Genomic DNA, 8,928 nt, shown 5'->3' with positions numbered 1-8,928 from the left:
TTTCCAGTTATTTGAATGCAGCTTGCAGTTGGCCACTTACAACTTGTAGTCAGATGACCTATGTATGGAAAGAATAGCCATATTCTAGATCACACCTATCAATCATGTATTTGGAAATTTATCCTAAATCCTTCCAAGGGCACCGTCATGAGCTCCAGACCTTCCTTTGTGTTCCTATAGGACTTGGAAGATGTGAATTTTCAGGCACAATGGCCAGTACATAGAGAGGCCTGACCTCATGAAATCTGTGGAGGTATTCAGGGTGGCTGTGGAATCACAGCGAAAGATCATTATGGTGGATGTCGAGTGTTAAATAAGCGCTAGGCCCTCTGCTGGCTGGTGAGTTTGGCTTTGGAGAGGCTGAGTTCAGATGTAGCCCTACAAAGGACATAAGTGGAGAACTTTTGCAGACAATTGGAGATAGTGTGTGTGCGTGTGTGTCTTTAAACTTACACAATTATTTTGTTGTATAAATCATGCTGTTCTCACTATGGCAAAATTTGAAAGTGTAGTTTGTACATTTTTTTAAAGCTGTAATCTCTCCACCCTGACACACAATATCTATGGCCTTCTCAGTGTGCAGTGCTAAGTTATGTGTCTGTCTAGACATGTTTGTGCACACAAGTGTGTATATATATATATATATATATATATATATATATATATACACATATATACATACATACATACATATATATTCAAATGCTGTCCATGTGTCCCTCCCCCCAAAACTCCATGTCCACTCCGAATCTCAGAATGGTGCTTTATCTAGAAACAGAGGCCACGAAGTTGTAAGTATTTAAGGATTGAGATGACATCATGCAGGGTTAAAGTGGGCCTTAAATCCAATGACCGGTGTCCTTATGAGAAAAAGAGAGCACACACAGAAAGAAGACCCGTGAGGGCAGAAGCAGAGATTGGAGTCGTGCAGCTATAAACCAAGGAATGATAGGATTGCCGAGAACCACCAGAATATAGGATGGGTCATGGTGGATTGTTCCCTAGGGCCTTTGCGGGGAGTTCGGCCCTACTGACACATTGATTTCAGACATCTGGCCTCCAGACATGTAAGAGAATCAACTTCTGTTACTGCAAAATACCCAGTGTATCAGTGTATGGTCATTTCTTACGGCAGTCCTCAGAAACTAATACAACATCCAAAACATTCAAACCAATACCTCCCGATCCAATGCAGTAGTGCAGAGTTCATTTTAGACTTCCCCTTTGCATTTTTGTGCCTCCCCTCTCCAATAGCGAGAAATCTGGCTCTCGTTATATTCAGTCGCCTTACTCAGCCAGTCTCCTGATCCTGCCACGCTTCTACTAGACTCCTGTGCGAACGAAACTTGAGCCCCCACTCAGACCTGCCTGCCCCTCCTGCTCTGGCACTGACCTCACACCGCCCCAACCCTCACTTGGACGGGCCTGCCCGCTCTGCTTCTGGCACCATCTGGCCTTTTAAAGAATCCCTGAAGCCCACCTCTGCCCACTCTAGTTTCCCCTCAAGCTACTCCGTGCTCCTCTTCTCAGGCCTCTGCATGAGACATCCCTTTGCCTGGGATGCTATTCATAAAATATTTGCTCAACTCCAGTTAATGGGCTGGTAAAAAGTTCTCTTACCATCTCAATTTTGGCTAAGAGCAAAGCTCAAGGACAAAATATCAAGTGGCAAGAACCCTTCCATTCTAAAACGTGATCTGTGAACTGTGATCTCTATATGTAAGCTAAAACAATACAAATTTAAAATGAAAATGTAGAAAATATGTCCGCGATATTAGGGTAGACAAACATTTCTTCACCAGGATTCAAACAACACGAATAATAAAGAGTGTAAAGGACAAGTTGGACACTGCAACTCCCGAGAACTTCTCCTCATCAAGGGACACCAATATGTGGGTGAAAACACAAGCCAGGGAGTGGGAGAAGATATAAATGTAGTACATTGTGGCAGGATTTAGAGAAGCTGAATACATGTAAACCGATGACTCGACCATTCCTCTCCCAGGGCGTACCCTACAAATGGAAACCTTCGTCTCTGTGGTCTTTGGACATAAGTCTTCAAGAAAACCTAAATAAACTGCAAAACAGAACTAGAATGAACCTCATTTGTTAATACCGTTGCGTTATAACCAGAATTTGACGGGAAAATACGGACATCATCCAACTGTTGGGGCACAAAGGAAGTAAAATGAAAACTGCAATAACAAAGCATCGAAAATCATAAATAAGAACACTGCACAAGATTTGTAAGATGCAACCCAACTGGACGTAAAGTTTGCTGCCTTCAATGCTTTCATCATTTCAAAGAACAAAGAAAGAATACACAGTATTTACTGGATGTTCACTGCAGGTAGGGTCTCCACGTTCTATATTCCATTCACTCTGCCTAGTAATTGCATGCTGGGTCCTATTCTCTGCTCTCCCTAGCATTTTATGAGTCGGACATTTTTCCTCGCCCCTATCTCTTGGCGATGCTCCACATTTCAAAACTGGACTGTGTTCAAACCTCAAATGATGCATAAACATAGCAATGGCTGTACAGGAGAAAATGATTCTGACACGTGGTGGAAGAGGAAGTCAAGGGAAGTGTCCGTTGCTACCGTCAGGGAAGCGTCTTCATGTTGCTCCAACTACTTATCGGTGGCAATCAAACAGGAAGAGGATATCCATTTCTATGAAAATGAAATATTGCCTAGATGTAGGTCAACCGGGCACAATCCCATTTGTTGGAGTACTGACCATTGCTCCAAAAGGAATGCCGACATGCATATGCTTCTTACCGACACCTGTGCTGTGGTTGTCTTGCGATAGAGACATTTTCATGACAATGATTAAAAAAGACTTGTCAAGTCAGAAGCAAATTCAAGTCTAGTATAGTGGCAAGAGTCAGTGCCTACTCTAGAAGTTATCTGCCTTGGAAGATGGGTTTTAAACAGCAAAACACAAAGCTGTTCTTACAAATAAGCTCAAACAAAACCGTTTTTCCAAGACAGCCTAGTGCGGGTTAAAGCTTTGATAGAGCCGTGTCCTTTTGAGTAGGAGCTGCTTCCCGCAACAAATTCTCAGAGAATTCTTCTCTCCCGTGAGCAGCTTGGTGCATATTAAAGCCTGTCTTCTTTCTGAAGCTTGAGAACAATGACTGCACTTCTATGCCCTCTCCCTTGCACGATTTCTCTCTATCACTTTTTCCACAATACTGACACATAAAGGGTCTCTCCAGTGTGTGATAACTGGTACAAAGTAATCTCTCTGTGTCAACTAAACTTTTTCCCACAGCTGTGACCTCTATGGGCTTTAACATCTGTGTGGGTTTTTAGGTGTCATATAAAACTCCCTCTAGTACAGAAAAGTATCCCACACCCAAGGCCAGGGTAAGTTTCTTGCTAGTTATAGATTTTCTGGTATTCTGCAAGGTATGGCACTTGAGTGAATGGTGTGTCACACACTGTATTTATACGGTGCCACCCTCGTGTGAACTCGAAGATGCCTGAAGAGGTTCGACCTACAAAGGAATCTTTTTCCACATCCAGGGCACCTGTGAAGGAGCTCTCCGGAGAACTTCCCAGCTGCCCATGAAGTATCTTCTAGGAAGAAGAACCTTCCACACACTGAGTACGTTGGTGTGGCTCCACTCGGGGACTGTTTCGTTCCCGGGCTCTGGGGCCCAGAGTTTCTTCCTGGTTGGATCTCTCAGCTGTCTCTCCGAGAGGGACATTCTGATCACGGACAGTCACCGTGTAGTCTCTGGGGAGCTGCTCGGAGCGATTTGCCAATTGAGTATTAGCCGTTCAGAGCTATCTGGTAAATTGGGACCAAGAAGTTCATTTCTGACTGTAGACACAGAAAATGAATACTCACTCTCTAGTGTGTTCTCCTTTGACATATTTTTTTCAGGTTCTCTCTCGATATCAAAATTGACAGCATGCATAGAAATCGCAGGTGCCACCATGTTTCAAAGGGAATGGAGCCATAGGGATGGAGAAGAATTATACTCAACAAATAATAGGAAGGTAAAACTTCCAAGTGCCATCCCAAACCTCTTTACCCTGGGAGTGAGACTGAATTTTTCTTTTCTTTCTTCTTGAGCATTTTGTGAACCCTCACCTACTTTTCTGGGAGTCGAGCCATCGTCATTTCACTTCCTACAGTTCCTTCACCCGGGGCTCTTCTCTATGCTCCACTGGCAAGGTTGGGCCAGGCTTCAGCTGTGGGTATCTTGGCCATAGGAGAGGTGGGAGGAAGGACGGTCTAAGTCAACAAAGGCTTCTGTAGAGTCCAGGCTGCTTTCTTGGGTACGTGGCCTCTCAATATCTGCCTAAATCCTTCTCAGTTAAGATTGCCTCACCAGGAGCCTGTGATGTGTCCTTTTTGTTCTGTTCTGTTTTGTTTTCGTTTTTTAAAGATAAAAACCTAACCCAGATGAAGAGTTGGGGCAGGGGGTGGAGATCCTAGTTTTCTCAGATCGAGGCTATTCTCCTCCAAGCTGTGGAAAGGGAGTTGATCAATTTAGGTGTGAGGTCAATGCACTGAATGAGTTCCATATCGATTGTGAGAATGGAATTATGTAGGTCTAGAACATAAAGTAGATCTGCCTAAAGTTTTGGCATATTAGAACTGAGAAACGCTGTCTTATTGACCACCAAGTGAAGAAAGAGAAAGGCCAAAGTGGGAATTAGCAAACTGCTCACTATAGTAATTTCAGTAAGAGACGTTCCAGTTAAAATGGCAACTGAATTAGGTTGGCAACAGGCAAAGGAAAATCGGTATATGTTTGTATCGGCTGAAGTCTAGAAGTAGAGTCTCTTGACATTAACCCAAATAGCCATCAAACAGTGTTTCTCACTGTCAGTCTAAGGACAGCCAGAAGAAGTTTTGACACTCACTGTCACCCTAGTCCTACCTGTCCTCTCCTCACTGAGAGACACTGTGGCTCACACCCTCTCTGAACAATCCTACCTCAGCTCTGTCTGCAATAAAGTGTGGGTAGGAAATAGCGCACGTCAGCTTGAAATACAGGGCAATGTTTACATATTAGAATTAGTAAATTGACATTAGCAAGTTGGTTTGACTAATGTTGGCCTGAAGGGAATCAGAACATTATATTGAAGTGCAGGAGTCGACTAAAATACCTTATTTTCTATTTTCATGGAGAGAAGGCTATATATTTCACTTGAAGAAATATCACTCATCATTTTGCGTATGCATGGGTTTCAAAGGTAAGGTAGGGATGAGAGGGTAGTGAGCCCCACGCCAGATAAACTGGAGGTCACGGACCAAAGGAACACTGCCATCAAGGGAAAGTGCAAGCAATCTCTAAGGTGAGGGGTGGACAGCGGCACAGTCTTAGGGTGGCAGAAATCTGGAGGCCCAGATTATCCCTGTAAGGGAGATGTGAAGAAAAGTTCAGAATTCAGGAATTATTCATAAGGCAGTTCCTACCCCATGCGTGGAGCCTTGACTTGAGACTCTTCAGGCTGTAGACTTCATTACACGTCGCCTTGAAACTAACCCAGACACCTGCCCCTTGGACGCAAGGGAGCTAAAGAAGCAACTGGACAAGGACTGAAACAGTCCTGGAGACAGAATCTAGCACCCATGAGAACAAGGCCAGGAGCATTGCCATCGGGCAGCTGCGTCTCATTGGTGTGCCATCAGTCCAGCTGCTCCTTTCTCTGCAGCACCACACCAAAGAGGATTGAGAAGCGTCAGCTCAGTTCCTCGCCCTGGCGTAGCTTTCAAAGAGGCTGGCCCAAACTTGAGCTCCTTGCTGGATGTTAGCCTCATGCCCTTCTTAACTGTCTACCAATCCCATCTCCACCCACCTCCATCATCTATAACATTCAGATACCTGTGGCCCAGGTGCACTCAGCCTCCACTTCCTGGACTCTCAAAGCCCTGCTCCTGCCATGATCACTCTTTGCATTCCCCAAATCCATGCTCACTGCCCATGTCAGCTAAGGCCACTACCCATCCCTTTTGATGCGTCTCCTACCCTTCTTCTTTTTCTTTTTTTTTCTACGCCTACAGCACCTGGTCTTCCTAGGTGGTCTCCCATCCAAGTACTAATCAGGACCGACCCTGCTCAGCTTCTGAGATCAGAGGAGATTGGGCGTGTTCAGGGTGGCATGGCCACAGACTCTCCCACCCTTCTGACCTCAGGTCCCACCCTCTATTCTTATACGTTCAATAGAATACCATCACGAATGCCGAATGGACCAGACACTTATTAAATAGGCTTTCACAGATATCATCCCTCCTTCTGTCTGCCAATATGGGGGAAACAGCCATGGTTCTCATCTCAAGGCAAGCTTGTAAGAGAAGGCGAGCAGACACTAGCACTCTCATATGCTGTTATGGGAGAGTAAATTGGTACGTCATCTGGGGGGACATTTCACCATATCTATTAAAATTGTAAATGTATATGCACTAACCAATTGATCCTAACCTAGAAATTTGTCCTGCTGCCACATACCCATGGAAGGAAGCTCACTGTGTTCTTTTATTGCTTGGCCCAGGGTATTTCAGTCAACGTTGTGTGTCTGTCAGAAGTCCTGTCTCTATGCCTCTTTGTGTTGCCAGGGCCTTCTCTTTACCCTCAGACTCCACAGTAACCACCAGAGAGGTTGTTCTAGAAATGAGCTTAAGGGTGTAAATGAGCTTTCATGGTATTGGCCTCTAAATTGTCCATTTCTTCACTGCCCGCTGGGACTCCTGAGGCAAAACCCTGCAGGTGACGACCTCAAATTCTCACGCATCCAATGATTTCAAAATTAGCTCTCTGAAGCAGATGTTTAGCTATTTTGAGCCGCCTCCTATGTGTAGCTCAGAAAACCACACCCCTCATCTGCTAGCCAGTGAAAAGTTGGAGCCTTCTGTTTCTATGACCCCGAGCTGCAGCTGCCGTTCTCTGACCCATAGACTGCAGGTGTGCTATTGGTCTATGACATCACCTGTACAGGTAAGACCTCTCTCTGAGCCCTCACTCCCTGGGGAGTTTTCTTATCCACCTCCCCTTCTGACCCCTGACTTCCCCCACAACACATCTGACAGAGTTGTCCAACAAAACTTGTGCATGTTGCCGTCGCTTCCCTATCATATCTCCTTCCCCAGTCAGCCCACAGATCCCTTCCATCCTCTACGAGTGGGATTCCGATGACCAGGAGGTAGATATGGAGACCTCCCAGTCAGTAGGACAACGCATCACTTGAAAACAGTGATGAGAAAGGGGTAGTTGCCTCTCCTCCGCATCGGTATATTTTACATGTTACACCATTCTATCTCTCCCTGGTTATGTATACTGGACATTCCTGTGCTTTGGAGAGTGAAGTGTTACGATCAAGAGCAATAGCCCTACTTGGCATCATATGCAATCTTTGTACTCACCGCTGTTGCTAAGAGGAGCAAATTCCCATGTGCACTGGGAAGTCATGTGCACGGAGATTTATAATCCCATAAGACTGGCTGGGTTCGGCCACTCGTTGCAGGCACACACACAGACATGCAGATTTTTACAAACTCGTTACCAGATCAGAGATGTGGGTAAGCTAAAGACTGCCATAGAAATGACAGCATTTTCTATAGTTTGACACCGACCTTAATGGATATACATCTGTCCTTGTGGGTTTTACCTCCCGGTCACCTCTTTTAAAAACAAGACACTGCCCATGTATTCTATATCCCCAGCACTTGCTAGAACAAGCTACATACAGCGTATACCTGGACAAATTGAGTAAGTGCAGAAAGGGGGACAGATTTGCCACCAAGCAACCACACTGTGACCTTATGAGCTGAATTCCATGAGTGTGGTGGCATTGCACATAACAGACCGTTCTACTGTGAGGCCTGGCATGGACTAAGCCATCCTTTCCAAGGAGAGAGTGGAGTCTCGCCTGTGCCCTTCCCCATTGTCTGCCAGACGGCGGGAGAAGAGAGGTGGCACTTGGAATGAAAACCAGAAGATGGAGGGTGGGAGAGAACCACAGGTAAGCACCAGAGCTAGAATTTCTACTGGCTTCAAGAGGAAATGGGTCAAAGTGTCTAGGATGCCCGTTCTCGTATGCTTAGACAGGGCACGGGAAAGGAAGGAACCTAGGCAAGGTACCTGAAAGTTTAACAGGTCTTTGAATCCTTATATAATGATCTTTTCTGACATGACATCTCCCAGGGTCTGCCCAGAGGAGCTTGTGCTTTTTCCTTCTCTACAATCCTAAAATATCCTCGACCATTCTCAAGACATAAATGATCGTCTATGAGCCTTTGATGTGCACATCTCCGTCTCAAACCCTGCTCTCTCTCCTGAGCTCTCATTCCACACTGGCCATTTCCACCTGGAGACCCGTAAGCATCTGAAATTACTCATGTTCCAGCTAAATTCACTTTGACCCACCAAATCTGATTCTCTTCTCTTGTTCTCTATGTCAGTGAATACTCTTGTCATCTATGCGGTGCACACGCCAGAAACCTGGATGTCATTCGCAACCATTTCTCCCTCATTACGCAGTGCCCAGTCGATCACCAAGTCCTATGTTTTACACAGGGTAAGGAGCTTTCAAATCGGACCCCCTTTTTCATTCCATCATCACTGGCACGACCCTAGTTCATAAGACCATCCTCTGTCACTTGGGTGATTGCAACACCTCGCAAATGGTGTCCCTGCTTCAGGCCTTACTCATTTTTATTGCAGTCGGAGCGATCATCGTGCAAAATGCAAATCTCTGTGTATCACTCCCCTACTTAAGAACCTCCAGTGGGTCCTAACTGTCCTGAAGATAAAGCATAACTTCTCAGAAGGATGACACATTTCTTCATGACGCAAGACCCTGCTTCTGTCTCTGGCCTCATCGATGCCACCCTGCCTCCTCTGCTCTGCCTGTGGCCCCTCACAACGCAGCAGGAGATCTTTAATATGCCACCCTCCCTATCTCTCTG

General features: G+C 45.5%; 1 pseudogene; it reads right to left on the bottom strand.

Moving 5' to 3' along the window:
• Window positions 1-6,018: 6,018 nt before the first annotated feature.
• On the bottom strand, window positions 6,019-6,137 carry LOC120591938 (uncharacterized; annotated as a pseudogene).
• Window positions 6,138-8,928: the final 2,791 nt, after the last annotated feature.

The sequence above is a fragment of the Pteropus medius genome, unplaced genomic scaffold, assembly GCF_902729225.1.
Source record: "Pteropus medius unplaced genomic scaffold, Ma_sr-lr_union100, whole genome shotgun sequence".
NCBI lineage: Eukaryota > Metazoa > Chordata > Mammalia > Chiroptera > Pteropodidae > Pteropus > Pteropus medius.
The sequence above is the reverse complement of the archived record's forward strand: the minus strand, read 5'-3'. Positions and strand labels throughout refer to the sequence as shown.